We start from the raw sequence: 21,855 nt of genomic DNA, 5'->3' as shown, positions 1-21,855 counted from the left end.
CGCCACTTCCAGCTTTTTTCTTTTTGCTTATGTGGTGCTGAGGAATCAAACCCAGGGCCTCAGGCATGCAAGGCAAGTGCTCTACCACTGAGCCACCTTCTCAGACCTCCTGTTAAATTTTTATACACATAGAATTTTTTGTTGTTGTTGCTGGTCATGGGGCCTGAACTCTGGGCTTGGGCACTGTCCCTCAGCTCTTCATCTCAAGGCAAGCACTCTACCGCTTGAGCTATGGTGCCACCCGGTTTTCTGAGTGGCTTATTGGAGATGGTCTCATGGACATTCCAGCCCAGGCTGGCTTTGAACCGTGATCCTCAGATCAGCCTTCTGAGTAGCTAGGATTACAGGCGTGAGCCACCAGTGCCTGACTGCACATAAAATTTTTATCCCATATACTGAGATAATTGTCTTTTCTTCCTTGTCATTTTTAAGCCATTTATTTCTTCCTCTTGTCATTCATCAAGAGCCAACTGATTTTTGAGCGAGATGTTAAGGATACCCATCGGGCAATGGACAGGTTTTTGGTTTTTGTTTTCCCCCAAGAAGTGGTTTGGTGACAATTAACAACCCAATTAGTGAAATGAAACTAGACATTATCACTTCCAAATTAAAAAAAAAAAACACTCAGCATTGATTTTTTAAAAAAGACTTGACTATAAGACCGGAAACAATGAAATCCCTAGGTAGAAATGCAGGGGAAAATGCTTCAGGAAATTCCAATGGACAGGTCATCTTTGACAGGACTCCAGACGCAGAGGAAAAAGAAGCTAAAATAAGCAGGTGAGACGCCACCAAACTAAAAAGCTTCTGTCCCACAAGAAAATGCTTTTAAACACAGCAGCCTGTTAGAGCCTAGACCAGGCCCCGCCTTTGCCGTCATCTCTACTTCCCAGGCTTTCCTTCTCACACAGCTTTCACTAAGTGAAAGTCTGAATGCTTAGCCTCCATGCTCTGAGCTACTACTGCCTCCTTTCATCCTTTCGCTTTCCTCAGTCCCTTCCAGCCAAACTGGCCTTATCATGATTTGTACATAACACCAGTACCGGTCTCAAGACCTTTCACCTACTAGGCAAGCATTTATCCTTATAAGGTTCATTCCTTATTTTTTTTTACATCTTTGTTCAGAATTCCTTTAAAAATTTAAATTGTGTGTCTAGCCATGTCTATTCTTCAATGTCTGGTATTTTCCCATACCTCTTACAAACATTTGATGTATTTGGGTTGGACCTATTTATATTCCTGGTTTCTTGGTCCACTTTCCAGTTCCTCTAAAGGATGTGTGACACTTCTGTTCAGTACAAGATTGCCTGGTAGAGAGGAGTACCAGGTACAGGGTCAAACTCCAATAATTATCAATTAATTAATTAATTAATATTCTCATCATATTTCCTGGCTTTTGGTGTTTAATTTCTCTCTAATTGCGTTGTCTTGACTAGTTTAAACAATCAGAGGCCACTTTAATACTTCCATTATTCACTTATTCATTCAAAACACATTTATTGGGCGCTTTCTGTTTCTGCAGAATGGAGACCACAGTCATTAAGCAGATGACTGTGTTGTGTTCTCTCACCATCAATCATACTTTGCTTTTCTATGTGTTCCAACATGGAGAAAAGGCTCTGAGGTTCTTGAGAAATTTTCATGTTTCAGTGAATCATTTGCCTCTTCTGTACAGAACTGTATAGCCAGCCAAAATTTCTTGTCTTAGACATCTCAAACTCCATTCTTCCAAGGTTTAATTTCTAGGCAGACAGGGAAAAACATGAGTGGCAAGAGTAGCCTCTCTCCAATCTCTTAACATGAGATCAATAAAGCTTCACCTTTTTTTAGGAAAGGACTGTAGAAATATACCAATGCTTGGAAATAGCAATAAGTAAGCTCAGTAAGAGGATGTGTAGATGATGGATGCATATTTCTAGTCCAAGTAAGAATGATTCTTTCAAGGGCAAAGAAGATGAACCATAATTACTCTGGTCAATACCAAAATGACCTACTGTAGTATATCAACATGCAAGAGAGTTATGGTTGAAATTACCAGTGGTATCTTTAATGTTTATCTTGAATGTTTTGCAGAACTGTTTATTTTTTTTTCTAAAGAACTTATAACTTCAGCATCTAAGAGTTGCAGTTTTTAATAATGGGCTTTATGGCCTGCTTATTGAAATGGTATGTAATCAAAGGTAAATGGTCTCAGTATGATAAGAGAAGTGTGCAATTTACTGACTGAACGGTAATCGCTGTTTCCCCATTTCTCTCTGTCTCATATCTATTTGTGGATGGAAGGATTTCCTGCAGCCTCAAAAAGGCACATCCATAGTCAGCCTGGCTTATTCAATGGCATAATAAGATATTTTCTGACTCTTGAGGTAAATGTAATCCTTTGGAAAATAATCACCTTTGGAAAGAGAATCATGCCTGTGTTGATAGAGATGTGTGCAGAAAGTGGAGACTGGGACTTTATTTCTATTGCCTTTGTAGCCCCCTAGTGGGAAGCAGGTGCTTTCTGCCTAAGAAAAATAATAGCATGTATTGATTTGAATTAGTAGAATGAAAGAAGAAAGATCACCAATACTGTTCACAGCATGCATCAACAGTCCATTGGATAGAACACACTTGCTGACATTCTGTCTCTGGGTAGGCATGAGGAACACTGGAACACAGTGAGCTGCCACCACACTACCCCCTGTGATGGCCTTTGCTAAAAGCCTTTTCTCCTAGACCACAGAGCTCATGCAAAGCTCTCTGCTGTGGTTTTCTTTGAAAAAGGACATTATTTCCTGCTGCAGGAATTGACAAGTTGAGGATAAAGACAGAATATATAGCCTGCTGCTGAATATTCCAGTCAGGATGGCAAAAGACCATAGGTTGTTCACATATAAGTTTAAAATGGGGACTAACACTACAGTGCTGTGCATTAGACAGTCTGAGAGATTATAACAGAGACCTCATGTATTCTCATTTAATCCTCTGTGCTCAAACACAGGAAGCCTGACTTGTTTCCCCATCTCACTGATGACAAAGACAAAACAAACCAGCATCGGAACTCAAATGTGTCTGGCTGTAAATGCCACAGCTATGCCACCTCTAACCGACATCCTGACATTTTACACAGCAGACCTACAACAGCTTTTTAAGACACTAATGACTTTTGAATCCTTCAGTCTTTTGTGAAAAAAGTAATTTTGCTTCCATTTTAAAAGCTTGTATTTATTAACTATTAAATGGTAACCTTACTATTTACTTTCTAGAAATCCTCATGTTAATATTTAGTCCATCTTAGGCAATATTTGAGTATCTTAATATATACTGGAGCATGGAGCACTGAGAAGACCACCACAGGGAGACTAGAAGATACACAAGGCCTGAAAGGTCAGATTGGAATTTTCCAGGTCAATGTCTCTGCCAGGATTGGCTTTGGCAAATCCCGTTCCACCCAGCCCCTCCGTGCAGAGTCAGCACCCACACAGATCAAAGCAGAGCTCTTCTCAAAATGGCTAATTCATGCGCTAAACCCAGACGTCAAGATTTGTTAAACACATAGTCCTTTAGGGAAACAAAAATTGCCTAGCCAGCTAGGGAATCCACTGGGAAGAAAATTAATAAACAAATTGTCTTCTTAGATAATTTATAGGTTTTCATTTAGTGCTAGGAGGAACAGCCAACAACAAAAACCAATGTCATAGTGATAGCCTTTCAGCAGACCGAGCAATCTTTTGCCCAGCATCTTCAAGGGAGTCATAGGAATGAATTAATAATTTGATAGTGTTTAGTCATATATGTGGAGAGGTACATAATAGGTTACTTCACCAGAATTCCCTAAGTGCCTTGACAATGAATGTGCTATTGAACAAATTAATCAATAGCTTAATAATATAAAGGCTTTCAACATCTCAACCCACTTACTCATTCTTAAACTCTCTGTTCATTTTCCCACCTTCATTTCTCTCTTGCCATTTCTAATGAAGAATGAAGAGTGACTACAAAATGTCATGTCTGTTACCCCAGCCCCTACCACGACTTCATATACACCTTCTTTGGTGATGAGGTAGTATATCAGCAGTCTCACACATCCAAAAGCAAATCTTGGCCCTCCTTGGCTTCTTTCCTTCAGCCTAAAGGAGAAGCACACACTGGACACTTGGATTCGTGCAGGAACATCGTCCTTCACTTATCCATGGGTTCGCAGAGGTGAGGAGTGTTTGGATAGTCAGAGCATAACAAAGTAGCAGTCTTACTAGCATCCCTCCCAGCTTTTGCTCACATAGGAAGAGCAGAGGAAACATGACTCTTTCCTAAAAGGAAACATACAATATGAAAAACACATTGCCATGTATCTACACACATGTATGTTTACAGTGTCAGTACATATGTATATGTGTATATATATAGCTATATACATAGGGCTAGTACAAAAATACAAATATATAGCATATGTATACATTTCAGTATCATTATACATATATATGTATGATATATAATGTATATATAGTGAAGTGTGTTTGCCTTGTCTGTGTATGTGTGTGTGTGTGTGTGTGTGAGAGAGAGAGAGAGAGAGAGAGAGAGTCAACGTATCACTTGGTTTAGTGTGAAGCTCTCATATAAAGTTTGTGTAATGATCACTCCTTCCCTTTTACATCTCTTCTGTAATCAACTGTTCCAAAGTATTGTGGACAGACAAAGCTATCACAATTATATTTGGTTTGTTCAGACACAACAGAAACTGGCACTTAGCAGTAATTCGGACCTACACAATCTATGAGAAAAACATCATCCTTCTTACCTTCTATCCAGACATGTCTCAGGCATGGACAGTTAGGATAATTTTTGTCACCCAAGAACATAAGGTCCTAAGATAACAGCAATGGTATCACAAGTGGAACTCTCATCTTCTCCAATCATTTTGCTTAGACATAGAAAAGAAGAAGTTGATGTTCAGTGGAAGACGGCATGTAATCCCCTCCCCTCCATTGCTTGTCCTTAAGCCAGATGAAAGTAAAACAGAAGGGTTTCTGAAACTAAAGGTTTTAGCTGCTTTGCTCAGGAATTCCCTTAAGAACAAAAGGTTGAGCTGCTGAGTATAGAAAGCTATTATGAGGAAACTTACACTGAAGTTCTGAGATTGTGCCCATTCGCACAGAGCTCGGAAATATTGTGAGTTCTTAAATATCCATTATAAACCATGGCTGTCCAAGGATTGGCAAAGCCCTCAGGCCAATTGTTCACATCTGGGATACAAGTTAGGGCCCTGTGGGCTCAACTTCTTCCTGGACAAACCTGGGGTGATACAGCTCATCAGTCCTACAAAAGGTTAGACCCTGTGAGTCTGCTGACAGAAATACTGCTATAAGGGAAGTTGATGCTGCTTCATACCTAGAGGAAGGTTGCAGGATGAACCACAACCCAGCGCCAGCGGGAAGGTGTGTGGTTTGAGTGTCAATGCAGTGTCTCTTGAGGCACTTGGATTCACCCTCAGACACCCGGTTGGGCTCATCTCAGACAAGGCAGGTGGGCAAAGGCAGTAAGGCTGTGTGATAAAGAGCCCCAGATTCTCATATTCCTCCTCACTGTACTTCCTGAAACTTGGCCCCTCCTTAGACCAATGGTGTCTTGTGAAATTTATTTCAATCTTTCTTTATAATGTTATCCCCTGTCAGTTCCTCCTATACTATTACCAGCTGAGCTATGTATTTTAAGAAGATGTGAAGTTGTTTGTTGTATTTAATACTGCATGTCTGTTTTAAAAAATCAGAGATTTTTTTTTCAGACGCTAGTCTCAATGTTTCTGGAAATCTGGGCTGTACTTTTTAACACAAATGTTCACAAGGTTGCTGCTTGAAACAATGAACTAATTGATTTTTTAACTAAGCTTTTAGTTGTGTTAATGTGTTCTGCCTATTTATTCTCTGAGATGACTGGCAACCCTCTTTTGAACTCTAAAGACCATTTGTATTCTCTTTGCTCAATACTGAAACATGGCATCCACTCACCAATCAACTAATTGGTGTCATTTTATAGCTATTGGAGAAGGTGTCACTTAGCTGGTCAATGACTTACTTATTATAAAAGCATTCTTTCCCACTCAATCACTCACTGGCTTTAGCAGACTAAAGTTAAAGAAGAAAATAATGAATGGTTTGTGTGACTACAGTTGTAATTTAGCCCTTTCTGGGGAAGTCATACTCCAAATATGTAAACTATTTCTTGGTTACATGGTAAACCCTTCCAAAGTCTGCTGCACTCTCTTAAGTGGAAGTAAATCCATTACTTTGGACTTCTGAAAGACTGAACAGTTTCTTTGAGTGGTCTTTCAGTAAAAGAAAGATGGCTTTTCAAAAGTTTATTGATCTGGCAACCATTCTAATCTACTTAAAGAATAGGAGACAATGCCTTGTCCATTTCATCACTTACTCTCACCCCAGACATCTAACGCACCACCATATAGATCTAGCGAAGGCAAGCATGGGTATCGAGTCACAAGAATAATTCAGTGACAGTCAGTAGAATAAGGCTTGCTTAGCTTTGTAACCCAAGTGCCCATGAAACGCATCAACAATGAAGTAATGCTATGGGAGAGTACAATGCAATAGGAAGACATGGAGAAATATTGAGGAAGCGTATTGGAACCTATTTTTAAGCTACCCTTCCTATTTGGAGGGAAGCTCAAACAGTTGCACATAATAGCTGAACAACTTGTACTCGAAAGTGCCCTTTGAAAACCTGCTCATAATGTTCAACTTGGGCAACATGTAGGAAGATTTACTACAGACTTTAGTAGAAGTGGTAGCACAGAAAAAGAAAATTATGAAGTACCAAGTAGATTACAAGCCCACCCATGAATAAGGAAGCCTAGCAAAAAATAAGTCTAATAAAAAGAAATTAGGCAAGGTAATCAAATACATAGACTTCCCTTGACTACCAGCAGGTCTCTTTTGCAAACAGATTGTAAGGAGAGAAAGGAAAAGGGTCACCCTAGATCTTGAAAAAGCACAGCCAGTAATAAAAACAACTCAGTAGGCAGAGCTATACTGCACCTGGCTATTAAAAGCTATTGCATGTTAAAAAAAAAGATCATAGAATTTTAAATATAAATATAGGAGTAAATGGTTGGGAATAAAATGAGAGAACTATAAATACTGTTGAAAGAAAGCTTTCAAAAAGATGCAAGAAATTTTAGGTCCCATAATCATGACACAAAAATGTACTCAGTTCTGACCTTGCATGCAACTTTCCTCCAAAGAACCCTTTGAAAAACTTGCATGTGGTATGATGAAGGTAACAGTACAAATCTAGAGTTTGATTGTGCTTGGGGAAAATTTTAGGAAAATTTGCACAAATTTTAGTGGAAATGTCAATGGACGGGGAAAAAAAGAAAAGAAGAAATCAAAAAGAAAGCAGTAAAGTTTAGGATTAACTCGTGAGCTAAAACCTCAGCAATCAGTTGAATCTTAGAGACTGAAGATAATGTTCAGAATCTAATCATCAAAATATCTTAGAATATCATTCAGGATTATAAAACACACAAAAGACACATCTCAAAATGTATAAAGTACCTAACACATGTTTACTAAAAGGTTATCGATACTTGTGAAATCTTAATGCCCAACAACAGGCAGTTACATGAATAAAACTTTTTGAAGATCTGGCAAAGAGTTATACATCCAGGCAGAGGCACTTTAAAAAAGTGTTGTTCCTTTTATCATTGAGGCTATAAACATGACTTAGACTTATTTAAATGGCTAGTATAGTGAGAAAAAAATAATTCAAGGCACAGAAACAAATACTTCACACATCATGAAGACAGCCAAAAATTCTTATAGATAGATATTGGGACCATGAGATATTTTTTTGTCAATATTCACCTCTTCCTCTTTCTCTTCAGCTTTCTCATCATCTATTTTTGAAATTTCATGTTTAGTTTAATAAATTTGCAAATTTTTAATGCCTTTTAAAAAAGTAAGGTGACTATAAAAACCCACCAGAAATTACTCTTAGGAAGAGTGAAGAATCTGATGGTGGCTCTCAACTTGAGCACTTCTGTCAGAAGGTCTGGGGCAGGACCAGGGATTTTACATTTCTCACATGTTCCCAGATGATAACAAATGCTACTGATCTAAGAGGTAGTGATCAAGAAATGATCAAGAATCATGATTCTAGACTGATCTAGGGACCACACTCCAGGAATTTCTATGCATTTTCATTCCTGACAACACTCAAATCCTTGCTCATCTCTCCAGTCCTTAGCCAGAAGATCTTTACATGTAGAGTAAGACTATGTCTTTTTAACATTTTACCCAAGTCTTTTATTGAAATTTGAAGTAGGAATGACCTTGCTCTTTATTTGGAGGAATGAAAAATTTTCTATTTTGAAGTACCTTTAAAGCTGATGTATTTTACAATACAGAATGGACAGGAGTATAAAATTCCTCTGTTAATTACTTTGTAAACCATTTCTATCTCTGTTTTATTCTTGGAACTTGAGAGTATTATTGAATACATAAGAATATGGTATAAAAAAGGTTGCCAACAAATAGATGAGGAAATTGGGACAGATTTATTTCTGATCTTGGCAAGAGATGTGTTTACCATCCCACTAAGCCTCCTCTAAATGTCTCCTTGTGTATATTTTTCCATTTTTCATCTATTCTTATTTCCTTCAAAGTCACTTTGAGAACTTTCTTGCTACTATGTCTTTCTTGCTCTCCCTAATTCTCCAACTAGCTACATCAACTTACAGGAAGATACTTAAATTCCTATTCATCTCATAATTTGTCTCTGAATAGCAACAGGTACATGTCATGTTCCTATCTGAACACAAATTAAGTAAGTATTGAAAGACACAAATATTTAAGTCTGCTGTCTACAATTTAGTTTTAAATAGTGGTTAAACTATCTCAACAAAGCCTTGAGAAACAAAAACTTCAAGAATATGGAAAGTCTCCAAAATCAAATAAAAATGTAATAGGCATTGTAATGAACACTCAGCATCTTAAAATTAGCCAGCTATAAGTGTTTGTTTTTCCCCATTTGTACATAGAATTCTACTCAAATTTCAGATATTAAGATCCTGTCCTATAGGATATTATTTATTTAAACAAAATATCCTTGATTAACTTACCCTCATGAGGAACACTGCTTTTGGTACAGGCTACTCAGCATGTATTAGAAAGGGCAGATTCCCTTAATTTTGTCTCTAGGTTTATAAAACAGGCCTTATTTTGTTCAAGATGAAAAATAAATATTTCTAAAAAAAGAAAAATAAATATTTCTAATATACTGTCAATACGAGACTCCTGACAACAAATACCCCAAGTGCACAGAAGAACAAAGGAATATTTTTTAATTGTGAAAATACTGTACAGAGGGTTTACAATTACATGGGCAAAATAATGAGTACATTTCTTATCAAGCATTGTAGCCTCCTCCTTTGTTTCCCCTTCCCATCCCATCCTTCTCCCCCCCACCCAATCCTCCCCCCGTCCCCGCACCAAAGTTGTAAAGTTCGTTTTCTTTTTTTTGTTTGTTTGTTTTGTTTTGTTTTTGGGTCCGATCGTGGGGCCTGAACTCTGGGTCTGGGCGCTGTCCCTCAGCTCTTCAGCTCAAGGCTAGTGCTCTACCACTTGAGCCACAGCGCCACTTCCGGCTTTTTTCTTTTTGCTTATGTGGTGCTGAGGAATCGAACCCAGGGCCTTGAGCATGCAAGGCAAGCGCTCTACCACTGAGCCACCTTCCCAGCCCCTAAAGTTCGTTTTCAACATAAAGCCTTGTACCCTTGTACATCTCATTGTTGCAATGGGTCCACCTGTATCCCTATTTAAATGATTTGTTTTTCCCCTTCCCCTCCACAAATTATACCAACATCAAATACAGTGAAAAGCAGGGTTATACTGTGGGCGAGGGACATACAAAGCAACAAAGAAATAATCTTATAAATGCATTAGAAACAATCACATGAAAGAAAAAAATCATTTGAATACATATCTTAGGGTTCATTTCCCTAACATCACCTTATCTGACCTTTTCTGCTTGACTTAGACATATACTAGATATTGCAAATAAGGGAAACCATGGGACCTATGTTTCTTTGGGCTTGGCTTAGTTCACTTAATATAATTTTTTCCACGCCTTTCCATTTCCTAACAAATGGGGCAATGTCATTCTTTCTGATGGAGGCATAGAATTCCATTGTGGTTCCATATCTTAGCTATGGTAAATAATGCTGCAATAAACATAGTTGTGCTGGTAGCTTTAGTGTGGTCTTGTTTGTGAACATTTGGGTAAATGCCCAAAAGTGGGATTGCTGGGTCATAGGGGAGCTTAAAGGTATATTTTTTAATGATTGTAGGAGTAAAACATAGTAGTAAAGGGGGATATGGTGATCCAGAAGTAAGCAAGTCAGTAGCAAATTTCATTGAAATTCAATGTATTTCAAATGCCTGTAAGTAATGGCTAATTTTGGCAATATATGATTAAAGCAGGTAACACAGTGAAACCATCATTGGCAGAATCCAGGCAATAATACAAGCCTATTTAAGGAAGATGTTTCCAGGCTGGTAGATATCTCTTTTTTAAACAGTGAGCCCTCTGATTTGTGTTTGCTTATTTAATAAAGCTGTTAGGGATAATATTTTCAGAGTTGACACATTATCAATTCAAATTGGTAATTCAATATACAGATGGAACTTGTCAGTGTTATTGATATGTCTCAGGGTTGTTTAGAATCAAAGTGAGCTCAGAGTGAAGTGTTGATGGAAATTATTTTTAAGAAGTACTTATTAGGTTTCTCTTGGGTACAGAGTCTTTTATTCAAGACCCTGGAGAGAACGATACATTATAAACATCTCGGTGAAATATTGTATACAAGGATAAATTGACAGACATGTCACATGGAAAGAATTCGGTGTGTTTGTATTCCATTTTGTAAGGGAAACATTATGACAGACTTGGTTCAGAGCTGGTTCAGTGGTGAGTGAGGTCTGAGCTCTCCCCAGGAGTCAGGATGCTTGATATCCACACCAACGCACATAATCCCCACAACAGCCTTGAAAGGCATTTGGAGCTTTTTACGAAGAAGGGTGAAAAATGAGGCTCAAAGTGTTTTAAGTCTCTATCTCAAAATAGCATTGCTAGTATGAATCAGAACGAGGATTTGAAGCCCAGTCCCACTTGGTTGTTTAAAGAGCACACTTGACTACAACATTCCAGAATCTCATGTGGAAATCCCCTCCACATTTCGGACTCCTTTATCTGATTCCTTAGCAACTTCTCATTTCTAAGACAGAGATCAATCTGTTCTCAGTAAATATCTCAACTTTCATTTCCCTGAAGCAGCAAATAGATTCTGAGTATTTTCAAACTGGGAGGCACTTTTCCCAAGCACTTGGGAACGCTTAGGAAGCCATCAGTTGGAATCAGAATCTATTCACATACTGCCTATATGCAAAACAAAGAAGTCAGGACAGTATTTGAAGAGATATATAAAACCAGCTTAACCTCAATGTCTTAGAAAAAATTATGACATGTTTTCTATAGAAAACTCTTTTGGAGTTATTATTCCTCATGTGTGACCAAACTAAAATGACATAATGGAAGATCATTATACACATGTGCACACTTATTTAACAAACATTGAATATAGCCTCACTCTTGAGAACTCACCCAGATAGCCTCCCTACATAGCCAAACACATTCAGAATCACTCCACCAGACAATAGTGATAGAATGTATAGATGAATTTTCATGAGCAATGTCTTCATCTTCCTTATATCCTCCTAGAAGTTTTGGAACTATTCCCTTTTCAAGGTTGAAAAAATGTCAGACATCGGTGGCTCACACCTGTAATCCTAGCTACTCAGGAGGCTGAGATCTGAGGATCGCTGTTCAAAGCCAGTCCAGGCAGGAAAGTCTGTGAGACTCTTATGTCCAATAAACTATGCAGAAAACCAGAACTGGTGCTGTGGCTCAAGTGGTAGCTAGCCTTGAGCTGAAGTGCACAGGGACAGCACCCAGGCCCAGAGTTCAAGCCCCATGACTGGCAAAAAAACAAAAGGTTGCAAAAAAATATTCATTTTTCAAGATTGAAAAAGTGATAGCTTTTCCATGAAGCTTTCCTTTTTATATACAACCATTCTTTACTTCTTATTCTCAATAGCACTTTGTTTAGATCTATATAATCATATGTTCAACTTATTAATGTATACCCAATGAATGCAGTATGTGTGTATTGAATGTTTTCTAAGTGTTACTTAAAGGCAAATTTCTAAGAGTTACTTAAAGGCAAATTCTAAGACTCCAGAAATGAGAATTATGTAGATACCTCCAGATGAAGATGTTCAATTCCATGTCATTTTGAAGATTGTTTGCTCTGGTATGTCCTTGTATTATTACTTTACATCCTTATGGGAAAAAACATGCCTGACAGAAACAACTTAAAAGGAGAAAGGAGTCGTGTTGGCTCAGGGTTTAAGTTGTATCAGGGAGTCTAGGCAAGGATCTCAGGAAAGCAGGGCAGTTAGTTCTCATCCTGGCAGCCTGATAGCAAGCTGAAAAGAAGCCAATACAAGGCAAGATACAGCCCCCCAGACACATCTCTTCAGAGACCCTGCTTCTTTCATCTAGACCCCATGTCCCACCTTTTACCATCTCCCCCAAAATGCCATCATACTGTGAATCCATTTATTACCTCAGCACCCTTGTGATCAGGAAACACCATCACAACCATTCCCAGAGGTACGCTGGACTGAATCTTCCACACATTTCTCAATAGAATCAAGGAAACTGTCAAGTAAACAATCTCGGTTTCCTTAATTCCAGCAGACATCAGTGTGCTGTTTCCCTGGTGCTTTCTCATATAGCTATTTTCAAAATTACTTATTTGGCCTTATATGGATTAAAACAATATGTAATATCTGCAGTGAGAAAATCAATCTCTAGCTGTCTATAAGGAGAATGTGGTATTTGTGTCATTCTCTTGCTATTTCATGGTGCATAAGAGTCAGATTTTCCTCTTTTCTAAAGTATCAGAGTAAGAATTGACTAAATAGATGGAGTTTCATCTGCACAGGCATAGATGAGGGCTCACTACGTTCTTACATAAACGCCAAGTAACATTAAATTGATTTTGAATATATTATTGGTCAAATTAAATCCCAAGACACATTAAATAAATTACATAATGAAATTGCCTAAGGCAGCAGGCTCACAAGAGCAATGTGCACATACAACAATTGACAGCCCACAAAACTATGCCCATTTCTCCATTCAGCTCTATAAATGCATTCTCTTGTGTTTTTTTTTTCTCAAATGAAAAATGATGAGACACAGAAGCTCATTTCAAGTTTGGCTCAAATTTCGCATAGATAGGATGATCTGATACTTTAAACCATGTCAGATAATTGTAAAGCCTAATGTGGATCCTTTAATTTTGTCCTTTATTTTCCTCTCTTTTCTATGTTCTCACCCTTACAGATCATTTCTTGATGCATGGGGCTTAGTATTTTTAGGCTCTTTCATCAGTCATTTAAGAGATGGCATGTGCTTATTTCTTCTTGGGGCTTGAACTTGGGGCCTAGGTGCTGTCCCTGGGCATTTTTGTTCAAGGCTAGCACTCCTCTACTTTGAGCCAGAGCTCTACTCCCAGTTTTCTGTGGCTAATTGGAGATAAGAGTCTTACAGACTTTCTTACCCAGGCTGGCTTCCAACCACAATCCTCAGATCTCAGCCTTCTGGTAGCTAGGATAACAGGTGTGAATCAACAGTGCCTGGCTTGCTTTCTATTTAAAGGGGCTTTTGTAGTGAAGGGTAGATGCCTCACACAATTTAAGTGGATTAAGTGTTTATGATGCCAATGCTAGGTGGCTCTCTTAAATCTGACCTTTCATGTCACGTTTGCTTCTCATGTTTGTTTTAAAATTAAAACAATCAATAGAAGCTTGATCTACCTTCAACTAACATTTTGGCAAAAATAAACTAAAAGTTATGGATGAGATAAAGTCTTCTGTAAGGTCTAAAATTTACCCAGCTAAGAAAATAATCTTTCTGTCAGTAATAATCTCAGAATTCAGATTCTTGTTCTTGTTGTGGAAATGCCATACCATTTGAGCCAGAGCTCTTACCCTGTTGACTTTAGTGGGGTTTTTTTTAAGAGTAGGTCCCACATTTTGTCTAGGGATGCCCTCGGGCTGTGACTCACCTACTTACACTTTCCACATAGCTAGAATTATAAGCATGAACCACTAAGTCCAACTTGTTTGTTGAGGTATGATCTGACAAACATTTTTAAACAATAATTATACTAATAGTTACAATAATAGTTTGTTTGGTTAAAATAGAATTTCTTGGTTAAAAGACTAGCTACCTTTACTCTCCATCAATAAAGGTTTGCTTTTCTCCTAAAATTAAGTATGTAAATAATTTTTTATCTATAATGAACCAATGATCAATTGAGTATGGCTACATGGTTTGTTTTTTAACCACATTTCATATAAAGGTATTAGTACCCACTGAAGAACATTGCCGCTTCCAGTTTCTGCCTTTATGGTTGCCCATGGTGATTTTCTAATTCCACTACCCCTTATACATTTAATAGTTGATACATTTATTAAAGAACTTTTAATTAGCTTACATTAGTTCTACAGGGGTGAGATGTTTCAATCCCACACATATGTATAACCTATTCCAACCAATCTTACCCTCTGAGTTACTCTTCTGCCCTCATACTTCCTTAAATCATTTCAGCCAATTTCGCTGACCTGCCTTCATCGTTGCATATAAGCTGTTGTGGAGATATTGAACCCCCTTCATCCTCATTTTTAGCTCAACCCAAAAGTACTCACTCCTCAAAAAGAATCTCTTTATCTTTTCATCCCACCCATCCCTCTCTTGATTGACAGCTTTCATTGTGGTTCTTTATGCTGAAAGGGTATTTTAATTCAGCTCTCTACCAAAGGCAACACTGCCAGTTTGTCGTTATTTATGTCTAAGTGTTTGTTGTAATGTTTACCACAATACTCTATTGTACATATTGTCCATCTTACAGCCAATGGGAGCTGTCTTCCACATCATGTTGATGTAATTTGCTTTTTATGAGTACTTTTTTATTCTTGTGTCACATAATACTACAGACTTGCAGTGTATTTTTCCTGCTTCATTCCTGAACTCAGACATGTCTTAAATATCTCTATGACTTTAAATAATGGCACTTTGAAAACAAGATCATGGTTCTCTGGTAAGGGAATGTCTGTATTTTGAGATCCTTTTAGTAAGTAAATGTGTGTGTGTGTGTGTGTGTGTGTGTGTGTGTGTGTGTGTGTGTAGTGTGTAACTTTTCAGTATAGATCTATGTATACATATATATAATACATATACACATGTGCACACATGTGTGAGTCTGTATAATTTTCTTAGACATTGATATTCCTGCATTTGATTGAAAACATTTTACTCTTACCAATAATGTGTGACAGAGTTTATTTCTTCACATTTCTTCCCAATAGAATGTGCTGGAAAGCTTTTATGAGTGTGCCAATCTGGTAGATGAGAGATGGCATCTCGAGATAGTTTTAATTTCCAGTCCATTTATTGAGAGTGCAGTTATGTTGGCACATGGGGACTAATAACTTCATCTTACATTAGAATAAAAATCTCCAAATATATTACAGAAAGAAATGTATAATTGCAATCGTGCAAATATTGCAACTTGGGGTAGGGAAAGCTTTTTAGACTTGAATTCAAAGTCAGTGTCTACAGAAAAGATTGATGAAGTATGAAGTAATTGACGAAATAATCACATAAGCAAAAGCAATCAACAAACCAGAGAAAATATTCTCAGTCAATATCTCTAGGATGCAATGAACCTCTTCAAAACCAAGAAGATATAAGTTGTACAGCAATTGCCTACTAAGTGGAAAACCCTAAATTCAAACTCTAACACTATCACCAACAATCAAGAACAAAAAGGCCAGAACAGGGCAAAAGACTTGAAGATGAAGTTCATAGAAAATGACATGCAAGTACCTCAAACCTGTGGTTCTATTTCTAAACTCAAGTCTTCAGACATGCCAGTCCTTTTTAGGTCTTTATGGACAGACAAAATGTCTCTAGTATTGAGCAGAGATTGAAATAAAGCACATTTCAAAATCATGACTAGAAAAATCTGTGTGAAACAGAAGGGATATAAACTCAGTATCTACATGAGTTTGCCTAACAGAATTTTTAACCCTCAAATATCACCCGAAGACTCTTTGAAAAATAGAGAATTTTCTAAGATCAGGCAGAAAATCCGGATGTTTATAATGCATAGTAAGTGAAAACATTTAAACTGTAAAGTAGTTTACATTAAAAATTATTGGTGCAAAAAATTCTGATCATAGAATTGACACAAATCTTTTGGGAAACCTTACTGCCAACAAACTAAACACAATCAGGTATTTAGTTAGTGAACTCCAGCACTCAAATGATCTTCTATCACTGATAGGAAGAAAATAGGAAATTTATAAATAGCTCTGAGAATATCAGAAATCCTCAGTAAGGCTTGAGAGGAAAAGCCAAGCAGGAACTTAAGGCCCAGGAATTCAAACTTCAGTATCAGGACATGCATGCACACAAAATAATTCCAGCACACCAGAGACATCTAGATTGTATATGAATTAAATGGGAAACTAATTCGTCTCTTTTTTTGTTTCAATGTTACTTTACTGGTGATTTTTTTAAAGACATTAACATCTCCTGTCTATTGTAACACATTTTTCTTAGGATGAAGTTCTTAGGCAGAGCTTGGGAATGTCAGAGGCTCTTGATTAATTCAGCAATGGGAAAATTTGAATTTCATTGACAATTCATAATCTTTTAACAGGAAAATGATTCATAAATCTCTCACAGGTAACCTTAAATATACCACTTCCTTTTGTAGCTACTTGTACACATTCGCTTTGAATTCAGCCTACTGTACCCTACTTTGCCTCCACTTTATACTTCACTCAAACTCAAAAACCTTTGATTATGCTAGATCATGCTTACGAACAGTCTATGTTAGATGAACAACCAGCCTATGCAAATTTAGTGGAGCTTACTGACCAGCTTCCCTAAAAATAGGTTATCTGCCACTGTCAGACAGTGTGAGAAATTCATCCCATGTAATCATATGTGCAGTTAGACGCAGACAAGAAAATTGAGTCATTCGAAACCTCAGAAGGACTTGTGCTACTGTTATTAAAACTCTTAAGAGATCATGTGACAAGGAAGAAAGACAGATGACCACTAGGGATTGAGACTGTCCCTTTCTGACCACCAGTAAGAAAGGTGGGCCCTCAATACTACCATCCTGAGTCCTAACTTCAACCTGAATGAGCTTGGCAGCAATTCTTCCCTAGAGTCTCCAGACAAGAACTCAGCCTTGTGTGATGTCTTGATTTTAGCCTTCTTAACTCCAAGCAGAACCTGCCAGACTTCTGACCCATAAAATGGTGATGTAAATTAGTGTTGATTAAGCTGTTAAATGTGTGATAATTTGCTATGCAGCACAAGAAAGCTGATGCATTACAGAAAGTTCACCACACTGAGAACTGTCATCCAAAACAACCAATCCAAGAACAGCAGTTTCCTGTCTTGGGAAACATCTGCACAGACACATCTTACATCCAACTTCTGAGAACTGGTATATGACGTCCTCCTCAACAGCTAGATCACAAAGTTTCAGTAGAGTTCAGTAGTGTTGTTTGGGTCTTCTGTAGATGCTCTGATTCCCATTATTTCCATCATTGCCTAGGACTGCCACCTCCCTCTCTCCCATGACCTCTTTCTTCTTTGTTCTAACAGCTACCATACCCTCTTCTGTACCAGAGCATGGCTTCTACAGCTGGGGAACATTAAGTACCTTGACCATACCTTATATCACCAGCCCCAAGATGAAAGACCTTCTGCTTAGCTCCCTCTTCTGGCTTCCCAACTGAAATCAAATATACATGAATTTCCAATTCCTACCCTATCATCTCCTGACATAGGGTCTGTATTAGTCAGCTCAAGCTACCATCCTAAAATTCCATCAACTAGATGCCTTAAACAACAGAGATTTATTTTCTCTCAGTGTTGGGAGCTGGACATGTGCAATCAGGGTGCCATCTTGGTCAAATTCTGGAAGGCTGTCTTCCACATTTGTAGTTTTATCTGGCAGTAAAAGATACTAAGTTCCCTGCCAGCTCTTTTATGAAGATATTAACCCCATAGTACTCTCATTGTGGGGTTAATGACTTTATAGGAAGAGATTAATTACCTCCCAAGACCACCCATCAAGCATAAATAGACACAAATTTGGGATCGGGAAGGGGGAAGAATTCATTTGGTAAAGGTTATGTCTGCAGGAAACTAGGATGGGACTTTTAAAAAAGTTTCCCCAGGATATTACATATTTAGGAATTATAGTTTCACCCAACAATTCAAAATTTGGACAAGTATTTCCTATGTTTACTTTCAATATGATAGCCTTATCGCTTAACCTTCATCTTTCCTCTTCTTTATCACTATTTCAATCTTGCATCCAGACCAATAACCCCTCTTTTCTCTATACAATATTAGGAATATGCATAAGGATTGTGTCTATTAATTTACATCATCTTTTCCTTGTGAAATCCAATGATGTGGCTCTCAGACTATTTCCTAATGAATAATAATTGGTTATACAAGCCTACAAGTAAGAATAAAAGAGACCACCAAGTAGGTATTAGTAGACATTTTCTGTAAGTGTCCAGAAAGTAAATATCATAGATTTTTTTTGGGGGGAGAGGGTCTGTATGACAATTCTTCATCTCTGTCCTCAAGTCTGAAAATGGCCATCGTAAACATAGAAATAAATGTCAAGACATACATGGAAACTAAAACTGGAAACGTGCACCATTTTCACAAGTCATGCCTAACAGCATGCCACAGTTGGCCATTGGGTTTCATCTCACCCATTTCTGTCACAAGCTAGAAGAGAGGAATTGACTTTGGATGACCATTTCTTCCTAAGTTCCTATATTTCTCTCTGACAGCCTTTACCAAATCCTTATTTCAATGATTCCCTTAGGCCTCAGTTAGTGTGTTGTTAAATACATCTCAGGATACAATATTAAAGAGAAAACAGGGTCTTGGTCCTCAGCAGGGGAGGGGAAGGGGTCTTGGTGGTAGGAGGCCTAAAGGGAGATTTCTTATTAGAGGGACCCTCAGTTGGTTTCAGAGTTGCTATAGCCACATGAGGATTCACCTTCTGACATTTGTGCAGTATTACAGTTTGTATTGATTCCAGAATATAAGATTTCAAGGTTGGGTTTGTGCTCAGTGGTAGAATGCTTGCCTAGTATAAATGGGTCCAATCCTCATCACTGGGGAAACAAAGGCAAGACAAGATTTCAGGATTTCCTGATACCACTGAGTGCTACCTTTCTTCTTGGTTATCATGACTAAGCTCTTCTTCCTTCAGGCTTCATTTCCAATAAGATGCACCATGAGTTATCTGGTATTCACAGAGACATGTATGTACATGTGTGTGCATGTATGTGTATATGATTATGAAGACCCAAATGCCAGTTATTTTTACAGTACACTCACAAGTGTCCCATAATTGTAGCACGGGCTCACATAATACATGAAGTAGAACAAATCTGGATTTCAGCTTCAATTTCCCTCCTGTCAAGTAATGCAATATTAAGCAAATCAGTTGGCTTCAACTCCCATGACTAAGTGAGCATAGTAAATAAGAGGAACAAAAAATAATACATAACAGCCTATCAAAAATATCAACTTCTGTCAAAATTTGGGACATTACAACTGCTATTAGTCATATACTTTATTGGTTGATCTGACATATTGGCTAAAAAATGTTTTCCCAGAATAGTTTTTTTTAGTTTGTCTCTATAAGTTGTTTATGTTCATTTAAAATGACATTTGAGCATTTAACAGTGTATTATGCTTAATTTTGTGTGCTCCTTACAAAGTTATTAAGTTTAGAAGACCTCCAGTAGGCAAAAGACTGGATTGTCTCTGACAGATTGAAAGTGTCTTTCCCCTTTGTCTCTAGTTCCCACTCCAGTTGGCAAACTAAATTCCTCACCCCATTTCCTGCTCCCAGAGAATTACAACATGGCAAGGTATTCTCCAAAAGCACTTAATCATAGAGCAAGTCATAAGACGGGTTATTAATAAGTGATCACTTCATATAACGCAGAAGCTTGTTATAATCAGAGCTATTGTTTATGCTTACCAGAAAAAATCTGCTTGAAATGAAGTTTGCTCCCATTTTTTGTGTGTATGAGAGTTTGAGGAAGTATGAATAATTAGAATGAAGACTAGTTGACAAGACCAAAACCAGACAGAGTGGCCAGCAGAACTTAGAGACTCTGAATCCCAAGGAATGAGATGACTGACAACATTTTTAGTTCCTCAGTCTCTGATGTCCTATTGACATATACCTGCTTTGAAACATCACACTTATAGAGACCTGAATTTGTTATAGAAAAATGTAAGTAGAACTAAAGCAATGAAGAGACATAAGAGATACTGGTAACTGGGTCAACAAAAGATGGAATGAAGGGCTGGTATATAGCTCAATGGAAGAATGCCTTTTAAGGATGTACAAAGGTCTGAAGTTGATTCTAGTATTAGAATAGTAATAATGGTGGTGGTGGTGGTGGTGGTAGTAGCAGCAGCAGTAGTAGTAGTAGCAGTTGTAGTGAAATAGGATGTGTAGATTTAGCTGAAACATGTTTTTTCCATAGTGACAGTGAAAATCAGTGGGAAATGGTCTGGCATTGAGGTTTCCTGATCCTAGTTCCAGTACTTTTCCATTTTGACTGACCTCTAACACCAGGAGTACATCTTTATCTGCTGGGAATTCAATTAAACAACGTAAGTGGTGCATAAAAATGTAACCTTGGTGGGTCCAAGAGAAAGTACAACCATCAAATGAGAACACAAAAATAGAAGAACTGAGATTTCTTCCTAATTCTTACCTCATTCACCAGAAATCATGCCCCTCAAATTCATGTCCTCAGATGAATGATGATTCTCTGACTTCAGCTGATGATGCAGACATGGAAAATCAGTGTTCTCCAGGCACTTCCATTTAAGTAACTAATCGAAATAGAAATAGATGCACTGCTGTCATCAAGATTACCAATCTCTGGGCATTTCTACTGTCTGCATGACTATCTTCTTTTGTTTTATTGTAATTTTTATTGTAAAGGTGATATACAGAGGGGTTACTGTTACATGTCAGGTATTGAATGCATTTCTTTTTGAACAATGTTCCTGCCTCCCTCCCTATGCACCCCAAGTTGTATACATCATTTCTAACATAGTGTCTAGTGAGTGTCACTGCTGACTTTACTTCAACTTTTTATCCATCTTTTCTGTCTTTCTCCTTCCCCTCTCCAAATCAGGTAGACTTACATACAAGACAAAAGGTGCAGAAATCAAAAACTGCAACAAATGGAGATAAACAGAAAAAAACACAAAAAGTAAAAATTTAAAAAAACCTCTTGTTTCCATTTCTTGGATTTCGTTTCAGTAAACATCACTTTATATGATCATGAGCACAGAGCTTTTGACCCCTGGTTATCCTCTCCTAAGAATATCCTCCTTTGGCCTGTCTCTCTATGTGACCGTTTAGAGTCCTATTTAATTTATTATATCCAAGTATAGCTGTTTTTTGTTTATTATCCATTGGTTTTACTTGTAGACTTATAGGCACATTCTAATTATTATAAATGAGGGAAACCACTGCATGACTATATTTATCCTACTGTGCTCATGAAAATAGACAAGGTGACACCATGCCCCGTCCCTAGAAACATAAGCCTAAGAATTAGTGGTCCCTTGACAATGATT

At 37.7% G+C, this 21,855-nt stretch overlaps 1 pseudogene; it reads left to right on the top strand.

The window, feature by feature from the left end:
- Positions 1–21,855, top strand: part of LOC105983572 — a 113,877-nt pseudogene that overhangs the window by 69,584 nt on the left and 22,438 nt on the right.

The sequence above is a fragment of the Dipodomys ordii genome, unplaced genomic scaffold (genome assembly GCF_000151885.1).
Source record: "Dipodomys ordii isolate 6190 unplaced genomic scaffold, Dord_2.0 Scaffold20, whole genome shotgun sequence".
Lineage (NCBI taxonomy): Eukaryota > Metazoa > Chordata > Mammalia > Rodentia > Heteromyidae > Dipodomys > Dipodomys ordii.
This window is presented reverse-complemented; position numbering and strand designations above follow the sequence as displayed.